Source organism: Pan paniscus, chromosome 3 (genome assembly GCF_029289425.2).
Source record: "Pan paniscus chromosome 3, NHGRI_mPanPan1-v2.0_pri, whole genome shotgun sequence".
In the NCBI taxonomy this organism is placed as follows: domain Eukaryota; kingdom Metazoa; phylum Chordata; class Mammalia; order Primates; family Hominidae; genus Pan; species Pan paniscus.
The window spans coordinates 121580362-121606890 of record NC_073252.2 but is presented as its reverse complement, the minus strand read 5'-3'; the positions used below and the strand labels follow the sequence as shown (position 1 = coordinate 121606890).

Sequence of the window (26529 nt, the reverse complement as noted above, 5' to 3'; positions counted from 1 at the left end):
AGCATCCTGGCACATATGATTTTTTCCTAAATCAGTGCATCTTGGGCAATGTTTGAAAAGCAGCACATAATAACCACAATTAAAAGACCAAAACTTAACAACAGAGAAAAATCATTACAAAGACTTCATGGCATGTTCCTCAACTGTACTAGGTTGGTGAAATATTCTATACAGATGGACCCTAGGATACCAAAATTATATTTGTGCATTAGTCCTGTTCAAGGAAATACAAATCACATTTCAATGCAATAAAATAATTAACACCAGAGACTGTAATAGAATCAAATTTCACATAGAGCAGGGACACACAAGGGTAACATAGTGAAATGGTTAAATGCATGGATTCAGTACTCAAATACATGTTCCAGCTTGCTCTGTCACTAACTCTACCTTCTTAAAAGCCTACTATCTTCTCTGAATGCTGGTTTTCTTATCATTATGATAGTAATAATAATAGTATCAATCTTATATGTTTTGTGAGAATTAAAAGAGTTAATGCATGTTAAAGGCTTAGCTCAGTACCATCAAACAGGAAATGTACAATAAATCTTATTTATTACTGTTATTATCATGAATGGATGTGCCACCTTGAGCAAAGGGGATTTGAATACTCAGAGAAGTAAAAGGTCTGACACTTAACAGGATACCTGATGTTATTTTTCCAAGAACCTATCTACACATGAGTGTTGAAGGAACCACTACTCCCCCTCCCCAAATTGCTGCCTCGGGAATATATTTAGAAACTAATTGTTAACAGTAGCAGCATATCCAAACAAAAAGGGCAATGACATAACTTTGACTCATTTCTGTACATTTATATAAATAATTCAACTAATGAGTGTCTTACAAGAAGAAAGAATGAAGATGACGCCACTGGTATGTAAAAATATTCATATCAACTCAGCCCCTTTTGTTAACTCACAATAGCTACTGATTATCTGATTATTCCTTCTCATCTGTGTTTGGATGACTTCAAGGCACTTCCCAGCAAGTAAACTCATAATATTAAAGCAATGTTCTTTCCCAATTTACACCAGATTTCATCCCATCATATCAACAGCCCATATAGCCAAAGAAAGGGTTTTCTTACACATGGTTTCCATGGTGTTTATGCCTTTCTATCCTAAACAGACAGATGCATTAAGCAATGCATGTCAATCCCATTATGAGGCTGTGAAATGGGCAGAAGTTTTGTTACACACTCATGCAATCACACACATTGTGAACATCCTGTTTATTTGGCTCATCCTCTGATGATTGGCTGTGGTATATCAGCACATTACTGACAGCTGGGAATTTCTCCAGTGGAACATGCCTTTCCTATGACAAACATCCAACGAGCAATGGGAACATGTGTCTGCCCACTGTGCCCATACAAAGCAGCCCAGTTTCTCCAAATGCAGAGCATATTGGGTGCTTGGATTTTCTCAGAATGCCATCGACAGGCCCCTGGTGACCTTTAGGGGCCATATGAGATAATACATTCTTAGACCCCTATTTCCGAACTGCTTTGGGCAAGGTCAGGATGGCAAATGTCCCACTTCCACAATATCAGATGTTACGGTAATTCCTTTTAGTTAATGTGTAAGAGCAAAGGAATGCCTTCAAACCTCATCTAGGCCCTGTGGAATCTGTTGAAAATGCATGACAGCTGTGGGCTTTGGCGAGGTTGTCTGTGACTGTATGAGATTTGGAAACCATTCAAAGCTAGAAATAACTGTACAACTCATAACCCTTCACCACTGCTCACTCTCCCCCCCCCCCACCCCCATCATTCTCTCTTCCCATCACTCATTTCTCATGCACTGTATCTGGGTCACAATCTCATCCTCCTGACTCAAATGCATCATCACTGCTGGGAACTGTGGATAACATCCTCCACACAAAAAGATGGGAAAAGAAGAAAGAGGCAGGGGTGGTGGTGGGGGCAACAGAAGGATTTTAATAACGCACAAGAACAGGAAACTGAGAAAGATCTTTTTTTTCAGTATCCAACTGGGAGTTGAGAAGCAGCAGCAAACTCACACTTATTTAAAGGCCCATCTGCAGGTAGAATCATCCTCGGGTGCTCGAATGATGTGTAAAGGCACTTGTTTTCCTAAACCTGAATAATACTTTGAAAGGCTATGGCTATTTATACTTCACTTTTGAAACTTTTATGTGTATTTTATGCACCTCACCATTAACTCTCACAGCAAAAGAGTTTGTGAGTGACATTTTTGAGAAAAGTAGGATAATTAGGAAAAGGAACTGAGAGAAAAGGGGTCAAGCTCAAAAGCCGGCTTTTTATTCAAATGACTAATACCCAACTACACTATTGATTCTGACCTCAGAATTCCTACTCTTGAAATTTTGACTTAAATTATCATCTCCAGATTCAAAGACTCAGCAACCTGGTTCATAAACAATGTGACACCCTGGTAATCACTGGCTTTTTTCCTGTAACTTCTGCTACTTCTACATAGATTTAACATACTACCTCTTGGCACAATCAGGTTGTTCCAGCAGTTTTTACTTTCTGGTTAAACCCAGGTTTTTCACATGGTGGCTGTGGGTCAGTCATTGACCATAATGACTTTTCAGCAGTCTAAACTAAGAGGCACATTATCCACAGTTTAGCCAAGATAACTCCCCAGGATGGAGCTTTACAACTAATGAATTATTTTGGCAGTTAATATTATCCCACTGATACCCTAAAATGAAACAAAAACACATAGATAACATTAAAACAACTAATTTAGAACATGGGAAACAATGTAAAGAAGGAAAAAAAAACCTTCCTATACAGAATTTTGCTGCATGCTCTCATGAATTTCATTAGCTACACGGATCTAATTGAGTGTTGAGAAGCAAAGGAAAAACAGGTCTGCCATCCATACACTAACGCTTACAGCATCTAACGCAAAGGAGAGATCCCCATAGAAACTCACAGAGAAGGCCACAGATGCTCCCTCAGGGGCATTCACTCTTACATTTAGATCATTTCTAATTAGCTATGTTATCTGGATTCCCAGGCCACGATGAATTAAAAACTGCACTAGAGGAAGACAGGGATCTAGGAGAGGGGAGCGTGCTGGCAATAGGCAGGGGCACAGCTGGTCAGCTCACAGCAAGAGAAAAGAGCAGCACGATTGTCAGGGTATTTAGGAAAGAGGCCCCAGAACATTCTAATATCACACAGAACAATAATGGATGTGTATAATGTTGACCCTGGGTCAGCAGGGAGAAGATGCATTCTGTATAAGAATCCAGAGAACTATACAATATGTTTTAGGTATATTTATATCAAAACAATTTAAGTTATAAATTTTGGTACTTCAAAGGAGTTGATTTCCTTTATGTCTAAAATGAAAATACATGAAATACTTCTCTGTCTCCAAATAACAGATTTTATTAAATCACTGTATTTAAATACAGAAGACTTATACATAAAATTTAATATCAGTGTCTCTTTTTTTTTTTTGCTCAGACTCCACAAGATACACATTGCATGCCATTGTCTTTAATTAAACACGTCCTAAATAACTTCAAGAGTATCCTACCACAGCCAGGCATGGTGGCTCACATCTGTAATCCTAGCACTTTGGGAAGCCGAGGTGGGCAGATCACTTGAGGTCAGGAGTTCGAGACCAGCCTGTCCATCATGGCGAAACCCCGTCTCTACTAAAAATACAAAAAATCAGCTGGGTGTGGTGGCGTGCGCCTGTAATCCCAGCTACTCAGAAGGCTGAGGCAGGAGAATTGTTTGAACCTGGGAGGTGGAGGTTGCAGTGAGCTGAGATCACGCCATTGCACTCCAGCCTGGGTGACAGAGCTAGACCCTGTCTCAAAAAAAAAAAAAAAAAGAAAAGAATATCCTATCACAAAAAGAAATCGAAAAAATTGTGAAAGTATCACTCTATACACATACACACACACACGTACACCACACCAACGACATGAACACTGAAGGAGTGTACCTTCAATGTCAGTTTCACAAAGGGAAGGGCAATGAATTAGTCAAGCAGAGTGAGGTGACGAGCATTTCACATGAAGGACATTCACAGGCAGATTCAGGAAGGAGGTAGAAATGCTTAGGAATTAGTTTGTCTAGATGAAAGGCTAGGTGCTTGTCCTCCTGTCTCATCATGACTTCCCTCTTTTCTCACCTTCTCAGTGCTCACTCTTCCTGGTGCTGACATTCTCATGCCTTGTCATAACATCAAGGCAATATACCAACCTGGCTCTCATTCTGTAGCTATGACTCCACCTACTGCTAAGCTCCTTTTATAAATTCTACAGTGGACACCTTTGGGATTGTCTACCAGCACCACATCCCCTTATTCTGATAACTGCCCTTCACCCTATTGCTTTAGTTTCCTAAGGTTGCCACAGTAAATGACCACAAACTGGGTGATTTATTACAGCAGAAATTAATTCTCTCTCAGTTCTAGAGGCTGGAAGCCAGAAATCAAGGTGTCAGCAGGGCCATGCATCCTCTGAACCTATAGAGGAAAATCCTTCCCTGCTTCTTTCAGCTTCTGATGTCCCCCCAGCATTCCTTGGCTCCTGTCAGCATAACCCCAAGCTCTGCCTCCATCTTTGAATGGCCTTCTCTTCTGTGTGTGTGTGTGTCCTCTCTTCTTATAAGGATGCCAGCCATTGGATTTAGCACCCACCGAAAGCCCAGTATGACTCATCTCAAAATTCTTAACTAATTGCATCAGCAAGACTCTATTTCCAATTAAAGTCACATTCTGAGATCCCAGGTAGACATAAGTTTGCAGGGGACACTTCAACCTACCACACCTATCCACATAGTTACCACCAAATCAACCACATTTTACAGCACAATTCTATACCTCAGCTATGCATAAATATTTCAACCATAGACTTCAGTGGAAACAAATTGATCTGCACTCAACAGCCATTCTTCTCTTCTTCCCTAGTCTGGTAGATATCTACCTCCAAATTTAGCTGGTAAAAGATCCAGCTTTTCCAAGCTCCTTGCAGTCAGAAGTGATCTGGCTTCATGGGACTCAGTCCAACCACTGAAACAAAAGAGAAAATTCAACAGAAACTTGATTTACCAGGAAGTTTAGAGGCCAACATTCGTAATGACTCCAGTCAAAGCCGTGTGCCCCATTTTTAATTTTAATATTTTTCTGGTTTTCTTAAAGAAGATCCCAAAATTGTATTAGGTTCAGATCCCATTAACCCTGAAATGCAGTTATTTCTCTCCAAATAAAAAGAGAATGTCACACAAGGAGCGTTATTTTTCCTGCCTCTTTTCTGCTTCATATGCTACCATAAGGATATGGTTATGACAACAACGGCATTAATGCTTCTACCCACACAGAATGCTAAAAGAATCCTAGATAATCTGCCCCTTGACATTTAGCCCTGACCAACTCTAGAACCCCTCCCTCTAAACTTCTTGTTATGTAAGAAAAATATACAATAAGAGGTTATTCATGTTTTTTGTTGTGCAGCAAAAAGCATCCTAATACTATTGGTATGTCTTGACCTAGGCAGGGACAATTAGTACCTCGTCCTGATTTTTGGACTCAAGAACCAAAGAGTCATGCCAATGTGACTCTGTTGACTGAAATCGTAAGCTATAAAATTTTGGAAATTTTGGTTACCTGAGTTCTTGCCACATGGAAAAAACTCTTTAGAAAGAGATAAGAATGAGCTTGACATATGGAGAAAAGAAGCATGGCTAAGAGACAGGGAAACAAGCTTGATGCTGGAGTTTGGTTCTCGATACTATAAAAGATATTGACCTTTCTCCAATCATGGTTGTCCCATTCTTTCATAGCTTAGCCTTCCATTAAAATCCCCTCTTTTGCTTAAATCAATTCAAGTGGGATTTTGTTCACTCATAAGTTAGCCAAATTAATAAAGCTTCTTTTTCTTCTCCCAGATGTTACCATTCTCTAACTGTCCTTTTCTTCTTTTATTTTTCTTTGCCTTATTCCAAGGAGCCTGAATCCTATCCAATGACTTCAAATATCCTTGTGATTAAAAGGAAGCTTTGCAGTCAGATACACCTGGGTTCACTTCCTGGCTCTGTTAGCAAGTAACCATCTCAAAGCCTTATTTATATGATCTCAAAGAGAAGGATTGTGGTAACAGCAACCTCATGTGGTTCTAAGGACTAAATGAGCTGGTACATGTAAAATATTCAATAGAATCATTGACACATAGGAAACACTTATGAAATGTATTGATTACCACCACAGAGGCAAATATCATTATTATAATTTCTGAACCACAATGCAGAAATCATTCACTAACCCTAATCTCTGCCTTGACCTCTAATCCTGTAACTCTTATTTCCTTCTGAACTTTCCCATTAGTATTTCCTAATTTCCTCTTAAACTAAACTGATTCTTACTCTTCTTCCTTCCCTCACTCCTCTCCCGCCCACACTGCAATTCACATTTGCCATTTGGTGGTGGTTGTTAATTACCCTGTCACAGAGATGTATAAAACTTATTCTTAAGTTTAAGAAAACAAGGATTATGAATTACAGTTATTTGCATTTTCGTACTTAGTTTAGCTGTTCAATTTTTTTTTAAACAATACTCTATAATCTTGAATCTATTGTGCACAGATGGTGGTTGAAAAAACAAATAAATTACTTTCATACTCATAAAATACTTTTTTTCTATGAGGAGATATAACATATGGGCAAAGTATTATAGTATTTCTCACATTTTTCCAGACGTTACAAAAAAAATGCAGTGTTTAGAGATTTCAGAATTATAGATCACTCCTAGTCCAAGTAAAGTTTCCTTCAGAAAGTATTACCTTCAGGCCTGTGTAAGAATATCCTCCTTTGGGCCTCACACTTTAGAGAGTGCCACACATTATGAACATACAAACCCAAATTTATAACAGAATACGTGGATATATCATCACCTGGGGTCCAGCAAGCAGAGCCCAATCTGTGGTTTTAAATGCAGGTTCTCATGTCAAACCTCCTTCAAGTCCCAAATAATCAACTCTTCAAACCTCTTGTCATTTGTCCCCAGAACAAAAGATGACTGCATGAAAATGGTATGAAATGGCATGAGGCCAGCTGCTGCTGACTTCAGAGATGATACTACTTTGTTATATGGGAAAGGTGTGAGCAGCAGAAGAGTTAGGTAAGAGAAAACACAAATTAATTAACTTGTACAGTTCTTCTTTTCAGTATGGGTGCAAAGGATTCTTCATAATGAAGCATCTTTCCCAGCTGTTGCTGGGCTATTCTTCTCCACAGGTTCCAGGTGTGGCATGTGGACACGTTCATACTTTAGTAAATTAGTATGTTTGCAATAGGAGCACATAGAAGCTGAGCAACAGTCTGCAATATTAAACATTTAAAATTTTTAAGAGCTAAACAACACAGAATAGCCAAATATGCTCAAAAATACATGTAGTAATCTTGGATACTTTGCCAACTTTTAGAAAAATAAACACCATAGCCTTACACATTTTTAAAATTTTGAAATTGTATAGCTATCAGAGTTTTCAGCTAAACTTGTATCTTTTAAATATTTATACAAATAGTATGTAGATTTCATTCATACTTCAATCCTAGGCCTCGCAACCTTGCAAGTGTTAAGAGTAAGTCTATTAACTTACTCTTAATAAGGCACTTTGTGGATTCAAGACAACTTTGAAACATAGGGAACAGTTGAAAGTTAGGACTGGCAATACTTAAGGAGGGACCACTAAAGAAGAGAAAGACACAAAGCTGGAATGCCCAGGCTATACTAGAATGTGGGGTCCATGAGACCATGAAATGTGTCTGGTTTTTGTTTTGCTTGTTTTAATGGATCTTTGGAGGCCAGAATAGTGTCTGGCACATAGCAGACACTCAAAAACACTCACTGATTGAAGGAATTAATGAATGATAGCAAGAGTCAAATTTTTGACTAGAGCATACACTATATAGAAGAACAATGGGAAATAAGGCGTACAGGAGCAGATGATGGGCTTCAGAAGAGAGTACAGATGACTTTTTATTAATTCATCAGTAAGTTGAGCAACATTTTGTGATAGATGTTGACAGGCATTATCTCCCCTCTATCCTGTCTTCAAGATGAGGTCAACTTTGTTCTGAGGCATGGAAATCTTCATGGAAAGGAGTAAAGAGGTTACTGGGAAAAAAAGAAAGGAGAGAAAAGTTGTTTGAAGGATCTTCAGGAGACTTTTCAGACAAGTTTAGGTGTGCCTCTTGAAGTTTTACTTGCATAAGGGCTCAACACACTCCTGGTGAGAACAGCTAGAAACTCTTTAGAAATAATTGTGAGCTCCAGGACTGAGATGTTTAGACAAAGGGGAGGGATAGAAGTCACCTCTTCACCTCTTGGGGAGTGTTTCCACAAAACAGAAGAAACTCATCTTGAGTCATGGTATGTTACAGAGCTGTGTCCTTGTCCAGAGAAAGTGGTCAACACAAGGATCACAAGGGAGCATAACATGGAGTGCAATATTGCCTGGATTAATTCACTGTTCCCTCTGATTCAGTCCTTGAGGGAAATTTGCTAAGTTCCTCATAATAGAAAAGCATTAAAAAGAAATAAAAGAGTAATTCAAATTGAAGAGTCAAAACATTAAAGGCAAAGGGAAAAAATAAGAGAAGTTTCTCTACAGAACCTATCAAAAGATTGTAATGCAGCATAGAAGCCTGTTAGCGCAAAACTCTTTAAAATTATGAGAACAGAAAAAGAGAGCAAATTACATGAAAGATCCACTTCTCCCAAATAGTCTAAGTTAATTGTTCCAGTTTTAAAGTTTTCTCCTCAGCCAAGTTTCTGTAGAATTTCCACTTTTAGTTCATATATATTTTTCTTGCTAAAATTGAGGCTTCAGTATATGCCTCTTGACCTGGGTTCACATTTTATAGCCGAAAAAATATATGAAACCTCTAAGGAAATCATAGCCAAATTGTTGAATTTTAGTTGGTTTAGGTCAGAGGGCAAGAATCCATAGAGCTTTATGTACTTTCTACCTGAAATAAAGAAAGACCCAAGTTTGCCTAAAACTTGGCCAAAATCCACCAATTTATCTGGGGCCAAAGTTTGCAGTTAATCTGGCACAAATATGGAGTTTTTAATGATACCTGACACCAGATGAATTTTTTAAAATGATTTTAAGACTAACATTCATAAGGCTATAGAAAACAAAAATTTTCCATTGCCCAAATATTCATTTAATAGTTAAGAACAGAAAATAAAGTTTCTTAGAGTAAGCTATCACACAATACAATTCTTTTATATTTTAAACTGGTGGTTTTCCCAAAGTAGGCAGATAATAATTTCATGCTTTCATGTGGCTGAAGTCTCAGTTAAGACTTTGTCTGAAACATAAAATCAAAGTTCAAATATTCCTCTCCTAGTTAGTGATTCTTTCCACCCAAATTGCATAAGCCAAGGTCAACAAGAATAAAATGTATGAGTGAATGGAGATTTTGAAACAACAAATTATTTGTACTGTGGTTATGATTAAGATATAAAATAGGGAAGGAAAATTAAATTCTACAAACTTGCTTTATGAAAGCTGACAGTTTGTTAAAATCCAGAAACTAGAAATTCCAATTGGAACAAAACTTTTCCTAGTTCTAAAGCATTAGTAAACTGTTAAGAAGTCTGACTTTCTCTAATGGGGAGAAAAGTAAAAGATAAATTTAAGCCAGGTTATCTTCCTCTCAAGGTATACTTTTGATATTTCCATTGGGGATTAAGTAAACAAATCTAGCGAGCTATTTCTATGTTCCCAATACATCTACCAGAGAAGACATGAATTTTATCCTCTAAAGTTAATAACTTAGGTGAACCAACCAAGCATAAGAAAGATAACTGAGGAATACCAGAACACAAAATAAATTATATTTCACATGCTAGATTTGTTTAAACGTAAAGAAAGTTGTGGGCTAAATTTTAAGAATAAGTAGGTTTTAAGTTAGAGACCGATCTAATAACCCTTAGTAAATGCCTGTTATTGACAGACACTGAGTGAGGTTGTGCATAGTTTGTGCTCTTTAAGAAAAAGATTGATGGAGGATACAGATATATACAGAAGGGGACAGCCAGTGAAATTCAGGAAGCAACAGAATAAGAGTATGTTCACTGTACAGTGAGAGCAGCCAAGAAAGCACCAGACTCAGCCTGGAATTGGGGAAACTGGGGCTGGGGGCAGGGGAAGCCTGCTTGAAGGAAGATTGGACACTAGATACATAAAAGGAGGGGGAAGCTGTACTAGACAGAGAAACTATACGGTCAACAAAAGCAACAAGCTGTAAAGAGTAAAGTCTGTGGGTTAGGGATAGGAGAGGGATCAAGAAATAAACAGAAATACTTATCAAGAAACACTGGGAGGTAAGCATAGAGAGCTGAACTGGGGCTGGATATGGCAGTATAGTGGGTTGAATGGTAGTCCCCCAAAAGATATGAATATATCCTAATTCCCAGAACTTCTGAATATTAGCTATTTGGGGAAAGAATCTTTGCAGATGTAACTAAGTTAAAGATCTTGAGATTTAAAGATCATCCTTGATTGTCTGGGTGGACCTACATGCCATGACAGATGTCGTAAGAGTAAGGCAGGAGGATATTTGACAGACAGGGAGGAGAAAACACAGAAGAGGAGGAGACACTGTGCAGATGGATGCAGAAACTGGAATTTTGCCTCCTTAGAGCCCACAGAGGGAGTATGGTATTACCAAGAACTTGATTTCTTGATTTTGGACTTCTGTCCTCCAGAACTGTGAAAGAATAAGTTTCCATTTTTCCATTGTATTAAGAAACCAAGTTTGTGACAGTTTGTTATGGCAGTCCTGAAAATCTAGCACAGAGTGTCTGGAGTTTCACACTGAATCCTGGATTGCCCTGGTGGGCAATGGTTTTATTTTGTTTCGGAGCTGGGTTAAAAGTGAAATATAAGGCCAGGCACAGTGGCTCATGCCTGTAATCCCAGCACTTTGGAAGGCCAAGGTGGGCAGATCACCAGAGGTCAGGAGTTCGAGACCAGCCTGGCCAACATGATGAAACCTATTCTCTACTAAAAACACAAAAATTAGCTGGGTGTGGTGGCAGGTGCCTGTAATCCCAGCTACTCAGGAGGCTGAGGCAGGAGAATCACTTGAGCCTGGGAGGCGGAGGTTGCAGTGAGCAGAGATTGTGCCACTGTACTCCATCAAGCCTGGGCGACAGAGTGAGACTCCATCCCAAAAAAAAAAAAATGTGAAATACAAGATTGATAGCAAGTTGGGTCAGAGATTATAGGAGAGTTAACCTGTTAACACATGCTGTGATCTGAACATTTGTCTCCTCAAAATTTATTTATTGAAATCCTAACCCCAAAGGCAGTGGAATTAGGATGTGGGACCTTTTGGTAGGTGATAAAGTCACAAGAGTGGAGCTCTCATGATTGGATTAGTGCTCTTATAAAAGAGACCTCCAAAAGCTATCTAGCCCCGTCCACCATGTGAGGGCACAGCTAGGCACTGTCTATGAGGAATGGGTTTTTACCAGACACTAATCTGCCAGCACCTGGGTCTTGGACTTCCCAGCCTCCAGAACTGTAAAAATGAACGTTTGTTGTTTACAAGCCACCTAGTTTACTAGTATTTGTTAAAGCAGCCTAAATGGATTAATGCAGTAAGAATTCAAGAAAGTGGTCATTTGTTGTCACACATAATTTTCAAAATCTTAAGACAACATAATTCTCATGTAGATGCATTGTCAAAATTTTATTTAAATTTGTTAAGGGAATCAGCAAGATGTAAAGGGCATTATTTTGCTGGTCATTATACTAAAACATACTGACACATGTTTATAGAGTCACTGAAAGAAAAGAAGAAATCTGGAATGGGATTGCTAAATTAGAATAACAACAATAAAAAAACAGAGTATTGTCTGACAGGGCCAGAGACATGAACTTTGAGGTGATCTTTTTTACTGGGCTGAAACCATTTGCATTACTACCAGAAAAATAAACACATGCACCCTCTTGGCTTTCTGCAAGTTAAGATCTGTGCTAACAAAGCTATAAAATGTTGCCATGGATACCAGTAAATAGCAAGTCAAGGAAAGTTACATTCTTAAGACAGAAGACCTTTAGGTGAGCTTGTTAGACAATGCCATCACTTAACAATGTAAGTCACACAGTTATCTTTTCCCATACTTCCAAGTTTTGGATAATAACATTTTCTTATTATTTGGCACTAAAGTTGAGTCAAAAGTAGAGGAAAAAGCATATATTTTAGAGATCCTGCTAAGAAAGCATTTATAAGACTAATATCTATCTCATTGTTAAGAAAATTAAATAAGTTATTACATGCAAAGCCCTTGGAAGAGCACCTTCTCCAATATTCCCTGTCATTCTCTTACATTATCCTGACATAATTTGTTTGGAAAGTCTTCTAGGAGAACATATTTTTAGCAAAGTACATTCATATTCCTATATTCAATAATATCTGAGTAACTACTATGTCTATAATGTTACATGATAATTTTCTTCAAGGATTTTTATCTTATTTCTAAGACTTGAAACTGTTAAAGGTTTAACACATGAAATAATAAAAGAATACAATATTGTATAATCAATGTTAACCACATTTAGTTAAAGATCAAAATATATGATTCTCTTCTTATATAGCTCTGAAATGTACAGTTTCTCAGAGTATTTTGCACGTACTTGGGGAAGTTAATGAAACATGATTACGAAGCTAACAAGATACTAGATTCCATAGATAACCAGAAAGGAGAATTGTGATTTTTCTCCTCTTGAGAATATAGTAACGACAAAATTAGCCCTCAAAACAGACTTAGTAAGAAGATGAAATTCCGTGGAAATATGATACAAACAGAAGACTTTGTTGGCAGTTGATGAAAAAGTATGTTCATTGATTTTTTTGTTAAATAAAACAGTTTGGTGCTTTTAAAAGGAGCTATTAAATATAATAGCAACTTCTATTTTAGTGGCTACACAGATGAAAACTTTATGCCAACTTACCTAATTAAACTTTAATTTTAACATTGGAATTTATCCAGTACTATACATACAATGTGACAGACATAAGAAACTTGTTTCCAGGATGATACTTCTTACCCACAAATTCAATGAAAGTACTTACATTTAGTTCCCCCAGTACCTGGTTCATGACTAGTATAGCATTTATGGTATTGTATTACAATTTTTCTCACTGCCTCCTGCAATAGAATGGTAGCTCTTCAAATACAGAAACTATGTCGTTCTCATCACAAAATTTAAAACATAGTGCCTGACCCACCCTAGATTCTCAATTAATACATTTTAAATTGTAAAGGAATTAAATAATTCCAATTAATAAATAAATGAAAGATTTGGAGGCATCTTCCCACAAAATGAGGTTAAGGTAGGTGTGCTAATACTGTATATATAATGATACCTCTAATGGTGACTTACTTTGTCCCATGGCTGTATATAAGATCCTTCAAAAGAAAATATCATTCGGAGTTTATAATCCAAGCAACTGATCATTTTCACAGATATCTCTATCTCATATCATACATATTTATTTACTATAAATAGAATATGTTATAATATGTTTAGGTATATAATACATATTAATATATTATAAAAGTATGTTAGTTAAAAGAGCGACAGATTTTCTTAACTTAATTAACTACTGTGTAAGAATGAATTCTGGCCTTTGCCCTGGCTTTCAGGAGGTGATCTCTACACGCTTGGAACTTCTGCGCGGTAAGAGTGTATTTGTTATTCATAACAAACCCTCAAGCACACCTCAACAGTTCATGCTAATGAGGTGATTTATGGTGAACCCCTTGGTGTCAACCCAACCTCCGGGGAGGGAGGAGAGCTAGAAACATGGCAATGATTCAATCAATTATTCCCACATAAGGAAGCTCCCATGAAAACTTCAGATACTAAAGATCAAGTGAGGCTCCTCCTGGGCAGTATTCATTGAGTATTGTCTCACATAGTAGCCTGGAGGAGGTAATGCCATCCAGGATTCCACCTGGAGATGACCAGAAACTTTGCCTCCCAGAATTTGCCGAGTGTGTCTCCTTCTTTGGCCAGTTCTAATTTGCCTCCTTTCAATAGAAAACTAATCGCAAATATAGCACTTTCCTGAGTTCTGTGAGTCATAATAGCAGGTTATCAAAACTGAGTGTGGTTTTGGGAAGTCTCTGAACTTGCAATTGCTGTCCAAAGGTGAGGGCAGTCTTGTGGGGACTGTTCCCTCTGATGTTACAATTTGGCAAACTCCTTACAACTACTTAGAGGAGATAGTATTTATGTTTCATTTCTCTTTTGTAGAGAAGAAAACTATCATAATGGGAGATCTAATGAAGCTCAAAAGCAAATAAGAGAAACAGGTGGATGAAGAAGGGGAGCCCAGAAGATAACAGACCATCAAGAAGTTTTAGAGTTAATAAAAAGAAAAAGTGATGCTCAATCTTTGCCATATTGTTTGAATATTTGTCAAGTTGTATGAGTAATAGAATATGGAGAGAAATGAGTCATGTCCATAATTTGGTAAGCCTGAGATCAGGAGGGCAAAGAGATGGATATTAGAGAAGTAGGAGTTATCTAGATCTAGTTAGTATCCTCATATCATCTAGGAGTCCACAGAACTCAATGTGGAAGAATGAATGTGCCCACTTGAAATGAATAAAATATTATTTTCACAACAAAATGAATGATTTTGGATGAGCCATTCTTCCTGCCTCACAAAAGGAAGTGATGAACATCCTTAATAATCAAAGGTATTGCCACTGAAAATGGAAATCCTTTTACTGTAAGTCCTTCTTTTGAAAGGAAGGACCATATTCTTTTTTTTTTTTTTTTTTTTTTTTTTTTTGAGACAGAGTCTTGCTCTGTTGCCAGGGCTGGAGTGCAGTGGCGCGATCTCAGCTCACTGCAACCTCCGCCTCCCGGGTTCAAGTAATTCTCCTGCCTCAGCCCCCTGAGTAGCTGGAACTACAGGTGCGCCACCACACCCACCTAATTTTTGTAGTTTTAGTAGAGATGGGGTTTCACCATGTTGGCCAGGATAGTCTCGATCTTTTGACCTCGTGGTCCGCCCTCCTCAGCCTCCCAAAGTGCTGGGATTACAGGTGTGAGCCACCACGCCCAGCCAAGAAGGACCATATTCTAAACATTGTTTTATATCATATTGTCTATCTTGTTTGAGTTTCCTGCATTTTTTTATATGAATGATTTAAAAGACACCAATCAAACCCACAGTTCTAGGGCACATGAGAATGTAACGTTCAATATGTGCTTGAAGAACAACCATGCAGGGACTGTCAATCAGGGCTCCAAACTAAGATATTTAAAGAGTAGCCAACAGTCAGGATGGGTAAGTCAAATTTGAGGGACTACAGAATTCAAGGAAAAGTCAGGAATGTGGGGAATCTTAACTAATCAAGAATTTAGGGAGGGACTTAGGGAGTCAATTAATCAGGCAGCTCAAAGCAGAACTATACAGCTACTGGGATATGTAGGGGGGTCATATATGCTTATCGCCATTTTATAAGGAGGCTGTCCTATTCAATGAAATTGTCTTAGAATTTGGGAAAATTTAGCACCTATTCTCCAAAAGCAGAAAAAAGGACAGAGTGCCTCTGTAACAATGTATGTCTACACAGACATGACTACAGGGATTTATGGAGGGTTCAGTAAGTGTTACACTAAACAAAGTCTAGGATGAAAAGTGAAAGCCATTAGCCGTTTTTTATTCAGAGTGGAGCCCTAAGGAATGGTATAGCACAATACAAAATTTTGTTATTTAATCAGGAAAAATTCAAATCCCTTAACACAGGATCAGCATACAATAGAAACTCAAATGAGGGATTCCTTATGACAAAATGAAGGGAAAACAGGTAATTCAAACTAAAATAATTAAAGGAGACAATACAAATTTAAAGAAATTTAAGTCTGCTAACTATATAAAAATACATAATACTTTTTGAATATGCTGTTCCCTCTACAAATAATGCAGTTCTCCAACACATTTGCCTCTTCGTCCAATTAACTCCCACCAAATGTCAGCTCCAGTGCCTTTGTTTTCCCAAGAGAAGCCTTAACTTGTCCCCAGTGAGTTTCCTTTATTTTATATTCTCATACAACTTTACTCTTTCTTTTATCTCTTATATTTCAATTTTCAACTACATAAGCATTTGTATAATACCTTTCTCCACCACAAGACTGTAGGTACTATATCTATCTTTATTCACTATTTTAACCCTATCACCTAGAATATAGCTTTTCTCTCGCTAGCAGTTCAAACATATGGCTTGAGTGCATAAATGGATGAATAAATGAATGTCATCACCAACAGAAGCCATTAGTATACTTTTAATTCCAATTAAAATAAGCAGAATACAATGTGTTTGTCCATAAAGATCAGATTAACACGTAGAAAAAAATCTGAGGGAAATGAAGGACAAATACAGACTACTACTGAAATTTCCCCTTTCAGAAATTAAAAAAAAATAATAATTGAAACTGGTGACTTCCCTTTCTTTGGGCAATGTCTCCTCTAAACCCAGTTACTGAAATCAGATGACATAATGAAGTAAAACTGTACAGTAATTTATCTGTGCCAATGGAGGATGCTTTTGAAAACAGTCTTAGTCATGTTCCTATTACATTCAGCAGCGTTATTTGCTTCTGAAGCTCCCAGTTGTAATTGTGATGAGGAGAGTTGGAGAAGAACTTGGTGAAAATGATTATAAAGCAGAGAAACAGATACCATGATGAAAGCTTAAAGGAATCAGGATTATTTCATTCCCAGAAAAAAGCCGGCAGATTAAATAATGGAATCATATGGGTGGTAAGCAGCTGTTCTACATTCCCAACAAACATAGGTAAGGGAAGAAGGACTCAAGCTCAGCATCAAGAAATCCTCCTCCGGGCCAACATACCCTCCATCGTACCGACACGTGTAGCAGTTAACCTCCCACTTTCAATGCTCAGCCTCTTCTCTCTTTCCTCATGGCTCTCCTTACAAGTTCTTCTTGTAAAAAAAATCTCTATGACTACAAAAGTTTGTGAAAACTCTCCCAAGCCACCACTCATCCTCTACAGCAATTATTTTAATCCAGTGTCTCTGAAATATTTTTAAAGCATTTGATTAAGAAGCCTCAAAAGGGTGTCAGATTTCCTTAATGTCTTAAGTCAAAAACAAAAACATATCAGTGTGGATGAAACACATATATAATTTTCCATAATATTGGGATACACACTCAGGAAGACAAGATTTTTAAGGGAACACATGCCTGGTTGTGTTGTTGTGTATTGGCTCAAATCTAAATTCCTCTTCCTGCCTTTTTAAGCTCGTCGTCAGTAGCAGTCCTGATTGGAAGCAGGTGAGTGAAGACGGTAAGGATTAGGTTGCAACATTCCTTTCAGATTTAGAATAACATGTCCTTGAAATAACACTGGGTCATCAGTTTTTATTGAGCTGCATAAGCTCACCAACTTATTGCATAAACTTTATTCCCAGCCCTGGGCTTCTTTTCCCTTTGCTGATACTGGCAAGTATCAATATGAGTACAGAAAAGTTGAAAGTGAAGGGGGATAGATGGTATTCAGATCATCCTATCTGACTTCAGTATTTGTAGCCACTGATAATCCCAATTAGGAAGCAAACTAAATGATTGTTTTCCTTTACTGACTCACCACCCCAAACTGCCCCTAAAGACTAGTGATTTTGGGCCTTATTCACAAAAGAGTGCTTAATATGTTGTGTTCAATTTGAGGTCCTGGGATCCATCGTAAGTTTTTCCTCTACATCTTTGTCAAGTGGTATAGACAGTGATAACACATCTTGATATCACTGCCCACTTCGAGCATAACAAATGGTGATGTCTTTTCCCAGGAAAGCATACCCATTTACTCAACAAATCCAGTGATACAATGATGAACAAGACCAAAGTTCAAGAAATTTTTTACAGGTTCCTGTTTTTTATTCTCACTGGCTCAATGAAAACAGTAACAAATATTATAAAAAGTCACATATATTTTCAACAAAATAACTGAAAAGATTCCCAGTTCTAACTTTAGTTACAAATTCTATTTAGGTACCCTGACCATTTCTTCCCCCCATGTTACCTGACCAAATTAAGGTAGGAAACAAATCTAGCAGAAATGTGTCTGGTGGAAGCCAATTACTAAAAAGTGTTCCCTAAATGAAAAAAAAAAAAAGTCATTAACAAGTTTCTTGTATAGAAAGAGAAAAGACTAATAAAAAGATGCTATTTTGCTAGTGAGGATCAATTATAACTACTACCACTAAATGCAGATTATCAAGAGCTCTCTGGCTCTTATAATTTACTTACACCTACATGAGTTATTTTCTTATTAAATATTACTAATCTGATAATCAGAAATAGAATTACTGTTAATTTAAAACTCATTATAAATCTTAAAGCCTAGTATAACAATTTATACAAAGTCCAATAGCTTATATTACAGTAACTCAGTAAATTTATTTTCACATCAATAAATAAACAACAAATAAAACAATAAAGCTAGCAGATGGTCAAAACCTTAACTACTTTTATCTAGAAAATTTAGAAATGAAACTTTTTTAGCAGGCTCACAATTCTTCATTAGGACAACTAGCTAGAGACATGCTCTCAAAAGCCTAAGAATGATTTATGCTTTGAATTGCAGTTGTGTGTGTGCTTGTGTTTGATATGCGTGTGTGTTTTCTATGAAGAGCATAGGTTTTATTCATTTCCACATGAGTACAATTAATTTTTGGAAATGTATAATAATATCTATCTTGGCACTGAAAAGTTAGAATCCAAAGGCAAAAATATGAAAAAACAATTAAGAAGGGATTATAATAAGACCTGATTTACAATCTTAAGTTCACTATTCAAATATTCTAATAAGCCACATACTTCCTTTGTGTGATTTCATTCTCATCATGTAGAACTGAAGAAAAGTTATGAATAACAAAAGCACCTACCATCACTCACATGAAAATAGACAATGGAAAAAAATAATCTAAGCGAATTTGGGGCTCAGTACTAACAAAAAATGTTATTTCGTGTGACCACTTTTTCTTTTTAGCATTTTCCTCTAGAATCAATGAATGTCAGGCTACCATGGTGTTTCATCTTTGGGGCTGCATTTTTAGGCCAGATTTGGGGCGAAGGGGGAAATGACTAGGTCAGAGTCCAGTTAGAAAGAATTTGTGCTATGCTTCCAAGTTTCTAATTGTATGAATATTCATGTTTCCAAACTGGATGTAATAATTGAAGTAGTGTGTTCTACTTCAAGAAAACCCATATTTCATATTGGACATTACCCATGGTAATATGGAATAGAAGTACATTTCTGTGCTTTGCTACACATGCTCTTCATTTAGTGTCTAAAAATGATAGCCAAGTGATAGGCAACCAACAAAAGAAAGTTGGTAGGAAAAGACCTTGGAAGTCTAATATCATTTTTAATAAGTAATTTTACCAAAATAGATTAACCTTAAACAGGTCAGGGAATCTCTCCTCAAAGCCACATAGAAAGTTTCACTTGAGCTTGTGATCATCAGCGTGACCCCTTATCCATGAACTAGGGTATTAAATGTAGAAAAATGCAACTGCCTCTTGGGCTAAATTAAATCCACTTTCCTATTGTGACGGGTCTAAAAGGAATCCTACAAATAAATGGCTATGATTCCATAATATCTCGTTGGTTCTCTATATTTCTCCTCATTCTTATTATTGTCTACCCAGTCTGTCCCCTCTACATCCACGGTAAAATTATACAAGTGGGAGACATCATGCCACCTCATACTTCTGAATAAAATAAAGCTAAAATTGCAGAATTAGGGAGCTGAAACGGAAGAAATGGGACTTTTTTCCAAGTAAGATAGCTTTCTCTTATTCTATTTTAATCTATCAAATGCCCAAAACAGGTGCTGGACATGTCCTACATTGTCACTAATCCTCCTTGTCACTAATAAGCTTGTGATATAAATAGCAGAGACAGCATCAAAAACCAGGTCTCTCAGACTTCAAAGCCCATGTTTTTTCCACCAGATTAAATTTCCCTTCTTCAGGGCCCATATTGGAACTCCAAAAGGGTACAGGGTTGCGATGTTCAGCTAAACTGAGTAAGCAAAACAGCTTTGCACAGTCCACAGAGCCAAAAGCGGGAGACAATTTCTTGCATATTTGAAGCATATATCTCTTAAAGTTCTGTTGTCCTCAACACAAATACAATTCAATGATTTTATGGAATAGGATTGTCCCTCCACACAGACAATAGAAGATAATTGGCTTTAAAGGTCATATTGAAAGATTGCCTGTGGTTGCAGTTATGTACATAAAAGAAAAGCAGAAATTTTAATGTGGAGAGGACAGAGCAGGTACACAAGCAGCCCCAGGTGAGGCCTTTGCTGCAGGCATCCATCTCAAATGGCAACCTAAGACTGAAGAAGGATACAGTGTCACCTTTACCCATGCAAGGACCTAAAGAATGTCAGCTGAAAGTGAAAAATGCCAGTTTTGTGCTACCCTATCTCAAAATCAGGTGTGTCCATGAGGTCAGATCCACCTTTATTTTAATATGAACCATAGGTAGCTCTGTTTATGTTTCTGTCCCCCCAGAGCACAAAGATCTCTCCCTGTGCTTGAGGTGGGCCACTTAACACTCAATTTACCTACCTTAATAGATCAAATGAATGATTCTTGCATTTTAACTAGTCCTCTTAATAGACAAAGAGTTTTTATATCTCTTATTGAGCAGAACTCAGTTACTATTATTTCCTTAACACAAGAACATTATTGCAATTTTTGCTAAAACAATTATTTGCAAAAGAAATTAATACTAAAGGCAACCCTTCAGTTTGGTTTATGGCAATCTAGGAAAATGAGTATATTTTAATACCACTCTAATAAAGTGGACTTGTAAATACAGCAAATTAGCCTGATGTGATTATTGAAACTTATTAATGAAATTCTCCAGGAACTAGGCCTTGATGATAATAATATACAAAATAATCCAAAAAATGAAGTCATTCTTGGGTTATTTTATAGTGCCTTTACAAATTAGACACAGTCTTCAATAACAACATTAATATGTTCTGAGGATTTGCCACACAAATACAGACATTATTATCAGATAAACACATAATGAGAGATATTTGGAGCTGTAGTACTCTCAACTGGACAAGAATCTGTTGTCAATGTTTTATAACTGACAATACAGACCAGTAAAGGTTTGGCCATGAATTTGTTCCAGCTACTCACAGTATTGGCCTCATAGATAGAAAATATCCCTACAAGAATAAGCCAAACACCAAAAGATGGCATATATTTAAAACTCCATAATATAGTATGGCTTTGGGAATATTTTTGTTGGACATTATGACATAAATATTTTCAATATTTATGAATTCAAATTTCTCTCAAGAAATTTTTTTAAAGATTAAAAAGTTCTCAAATGACTATGAAAACTAACATAATTTCTGCTGCTTCCAATTTCAACAGCCAGGTTCACAAACTTCATCTGATTTTCAACCACTCCTAGGTTTAAAGAAAAAGTCCTTATAATAGCTAAGGTTTCCAATAAAGCCACTCTTTAGAGGACTGGTTAGATAATTACTCCAAGCTCCATTAAGAAATGTCCCATTCCCAACACATATCTAGCAGCACACCTGTGTTGTCTGCACAGCCTGGCCTCCTGTCATCTCCATGTGAGTGTTTCCAAACCCATGTGTCTTTTGGGTCTCCTCCATTCATAGAGGGACATAAGTGGAAACGTTTTGATGTATGTTAATTGATGTTTGTCCAAACATTATGAAGTAATAATCCACAAAAGCCACAGAAGCTTTTACAAAGCAAAGTGAAGGGAACAATCAAAGTTTTGGGTGGATTACAAGTCCACACCCGGGCAAAGCAGACTTATAGCATTTCATCCTTCCACAATGATACTATAAATGAAGCAAAGAAATGTTTGTTCTCTTATAATCCCCTCTATTATGTGGTCTTGTATGTCGTCTCACGCAATTGGTGCTGTTTTACACTGCAAGCTTGCCATGGGGCAGGGCATGGTACAGGGCTGTCGGCTAGATCCACACCATAAACCGAGGGGACTTGAGGGTCTGGCACGTCCCTGTTAAGTGAATCTCTGAAGTAGAACGAAAAGACTCATAAATCAAAAGGAACAAAAAGGTTTAAAAAGCTGAAGTGAAAGTGAGCCAAATGCATTCTCAAGCAAAACCAGGAACAACTCTAAGTTGTTGCTCAGTGGAACACTCTAACGTTTGCTTCTGTTTGGCAAAAATAAAAATAAAGAGCCCACATATATATAAAATGGTATCCTAAACCTCTCCTTCAAACTATACAAAGAATAAGTTTTAGCTGTCTATAAATGAGAAATCAGCAGACTATAATCATGAGCAAAATTGGTAAAATTTGCTGTGTAATCATTTCAGCTGCAGTTTATTTGAACACTAAGAAAGGACATAAATTGACTCACTCCTATTGTGGTTCCTTGTTTACATAAAACAAGACCTTAAAGCATTAGCAACTTTCTATGTTCACTTAATTTCTTGGAATTATGTAAATATAAAAAAACCAGAGTGTCGTGTGTGTGTGTGTGTGTGTGTGTGTGTGTGTGTGTGTGTTGCATAGACCCCTTCTGCCTGGCAGAAAGCCAACTTTACCATTCATTGTCATTATACAAAGCTAACAGTCATGTCTGATTTGAGACAGACAATAGGGAGTCAACATATTAATAACATGGTAAATATCATTGATATAGGAAGTATTTAATCTGCCCTTTTGCTACAACATTGAAAAAAATGTGTAGAGACATTTTTCAAAGGTTGTTTAGAAATCACCTATGCTACGTTACAGAGGATTAGGGTTTATGACAATAAATTGAGCACTATGTACACTGAAAACAGAAAACAACTATCTGTTAAATTAATGAATAGACATCAGGAAGACATAATAGTGTGGGGGGGCGGTGTGGGGGGGGTGTTCTCTATTCAGTTAAGTCCAAAATAGCTAAAGTGGAGGAAATTTTAGGAAAATTTTTCCAGTGGAAGAATGAATGAGAAGCATCAACATGTATGTTATCTACACTCTTTATCTCTGTTAATTTAAAAAAAAATCTCAAAAAGGAGATTTTAATTTGTCACTGATTGGCAAAGGGAGTAGCTGTTCTTGGGTCCAGTGTTCATCCAATGACTGGGGAAGAAGTCATGGGATCTTGTTGCTTTGCCAGAGACTATGGTGTGATAATTTTTCCTTTAAAAGGATGTGAGTAGGGCAGGCAATGAAATGAATCTATAAAGACATTATCAAGAACAAGTTTGAAGAAAAAATGACAGAAATGTTTACTCATAAATTTGGGGCTGAAATGACCAACTTTCCAGGAAATGCACACTGTTTCTGGGAAGGGGCAGTTTTCTACCCAGATAGACACTTGATAATTTGGAGGAGGAGAAGGATGGTCCCAACAATTGAAACACACATGAAGTGAACTGCAATCAAATATCACCTAGAAAGACTCTCACATATAAAAGCGCAGTAGTCAATAAGCCCTCCTCTTCACCAAACCAACAGTCCATGTGTGGAAGGCAGCCTGATCCCGAAAGCCATGCAGTATAATTGATAGGGAAACTGGTTCAGCCTGGCAAATGTTACCATAACCACTACTGGTTTGTTTGGTAAAGGCTGAGCATTTTTTATAATATTTGTTTGAAGTCAGAAACTTCCTTGGCTATGGAGCCTACCCAGCTTTACCATCAATTTTATACCTGAACAAGAGTTAAGGGAGGACATAGGGGAGATTAAAGCATTATTACAAAGGAAAAGGGAGTTCTCATTGCCTTAAGCTCAAATTCTAGCATAGCATATAAAGCTAGTCTATCATCACTTCTCTCCATTCTTGTACATGCATTCTGTGCTTTACACACATCAGAAGTCAATTTATTCCTCCAGTGTACCATGTGCATTCCATAAGTCCATGCATTTGCACATACGGTTCACTCTGCCTCATTTGCCCTTTGCTCCCTTTCCAGCTAGTGAATTCCTGTTCATCTCTCAAAGCACCAAACCAAATATTATTTCCTTTATCTATTGTTTCACCATTTTCCAGGTACTTTTTTTTTTTCTTGTGAGATGCAGTCTTGCTCTTGTTGCCCAGGCTGGAGTGCAATGGTGCAATCTCAGCTCACTGCAATCTGTGTCTCCTGGGTTCAAGCAATTCTCCTACCTCAGCCTCCCAAGTAGATGGAACTACAGGCACGTGCCAGCATGCCGGGCTAATTTTTGCATTTTTAGTAGAGATGGGGTTTCACCATGTTGGCCAGACTGGTCTGGAACGCCTGACCTCAGGTGATCCGCTGCCTCGGCCTCCCAAAGTGCTGGGATTACAGGTGTGAGCCACCACGCCCTGTCTCCAGGTACTTTTAACATTCTTTTAGCATTGCACTTTTTACCTTACACCACACAGTTATTTATTTGGGTATATTCATCTCTGAGACACAGAGCACCTGAAGACCAGGACTTTTTCTTATTTACCTTTATGTTGCTAGCATAGTGCCTAGCATATAACAAGAGATCAGTAAGTGTTGGTTTTATAAGAGAAAAAGAAGGTACAATTTAGAGAGTTCAGAAAAATATTTATAATAAAAATTATTAACAGAGAAAGGATTTCATACAAACTTGAACATCTACCAAATACTCCTATCTCTTAATAGAACATGTCTAAGTTTCTCAACAGAAGGAAGGAGAATATTTGTTTTAAAAAGTTGCAATGGCAAAGGCACAGTTTTTAAAAAGAGACAGACAGAAAAAAGGCAAGAGCATCAACACTATACAGGAGGATACTCCTTCATTCACGTAAGATTGTTGACCAAAGGATCACTAAGGACAGACTTTGTCATCAAAAGAAGGACATAAAGGTTAAATGTGAGAGGAAAAAGTGGGGAAGTCTCATGATGAGGTTGGGAGTGACTGCAGAAACAGCCCCATAAGACTTCTAAGAGAAAACAGCAGGTGCATCAACAGAAAAGGGGAAGGATGAGACTGAATCAAAACAAATACCTGTATCGTAGCATGATTTTCACAGCCACAATACAGAGTAGGAATTAACAATATTGAGACTGAAGTCTGACCCCCTAGGTTTAAGAAGGTCACCTCCCTCATTCAGTGACTATGTGAACTTAGGAAAATTACTTATCCTCTATATTACTTACATTTAAAAACTGGGGACAATTATAGCATTTACCTCATTGATTGCTAAGAGGATAACGAGGAAGAGTTTGTAAGGATTTAGAAAACTGCCTGTCAAAAGGCATCTTGAGAATCTTCCTCCTGGTGGACTTGTCCTGGCAAAGTGTATGCTGTGCATGTTACAACATCATAGTCAGGAGCTCGAGACAAATATTCACAGCTACAGAGTAGCCCCTCCTTTAAACAAACCAACCAGGATGTGATACCCAGTGAATCCATCTGAATATATACTGATTTTCTTTTGCGTGGAAAACTTAGAAAAAGTAAGTGAAACCAAAGGGACAGTTTGATTCCCTCACTATGGAACAAAGGAAATCAAACTCTTCAGTAGACCTGAAGTGGGAATATCACAGGTGATGGCACTCCCATGGCTCTACCATTCTTAAATTGATACCACAAAATCAGCAGTCAAGTATACAGGACAGACGTAGGCTTTGAAACAAAATAGACCTTGATTTAAATCCAGCATCTAACAGTTACTATAAGAATGAATCTCAGATAGGCCTGAGCCTTGTAAGAGGTACCATTCTTAGGAAACTGACCTTTGATTCACCCAGTCCCACAACAAGCACTCAAAAATATGCTGAGGTTATTTTGTACCAGTGACTTGCAGATGGTCACACAGATTAAAAAAAAAAAAAAAAGAGCTTATCTGGCAGAATCAGAATCATCACACTGTGTAGCATGCATTGAGTGCACCTGTACCTCCATCTGGGAGTCAGCTACACTGCCTCCTACTTTGTGTAATTGGTACCATACGCTTCCACATCCTTTGTGATTAAAGAAACTTCACATCCTTTCACTTATGTCTTTGGTGCCTCTCCATCAATCATTTCACTATTCTGTGATTGCACTATTGTGACAAGCCCACATTATCTATATGACCTAGACAAATTACTTAAACTTCTGAGTCCCAGTCCCTCATCTGCAGTATCTGGTATGTAATAGCAGTTTAACAAATGATAGCAATGATTAAAACATGATTTTTCAATAATCTCTCAACTGCAACATCTTTTATCTTTCTTTATACCCTTTCTTACTTCATATGCTTAATCATTCACCAAATCACATCAATTCAATATATTTATTCTATGAGCCTTCTTCTTCATTTCCATAAGTTTAGAAAACTCTGTATACTATACCCCTCACCTTCTTGGAAATTTACAAAACATGTTGCTATTTAAAGACTAATAATTCCTAAAGAAAATAAACGTGACTTCATTTAACTCAATGTTAAATGATTGCCTCTAGAGCTGTTTTTTGGCTCCCTCATAGTACATGT

At 37.4% G+C, this 26529-nt stretch overlaps 1 long non-coding RNA gene across 1 annotated transcript in view; it reads right to left on the bottom strand.

The window, feature by feature from the left end:
* Nucleotides 1-3348: 3348 nt before the first annotated feature.
* LOC117980058 (uncharacterized) overlaps nucleotides 3349-26529 on the bottom strand; it is a 334342-nt gene continuing 311161 nt past the window's right edge. Inside the window, exon 7 of the long non-coding RNA XR_004671184.4 lies at nucleotides 3349-5030. This is a non-coding gene — a long non-coding RNA (uncharacterized LOC117980058). The remainder of the gene's footprint in view (nucleotides 5031-26529) is intronic.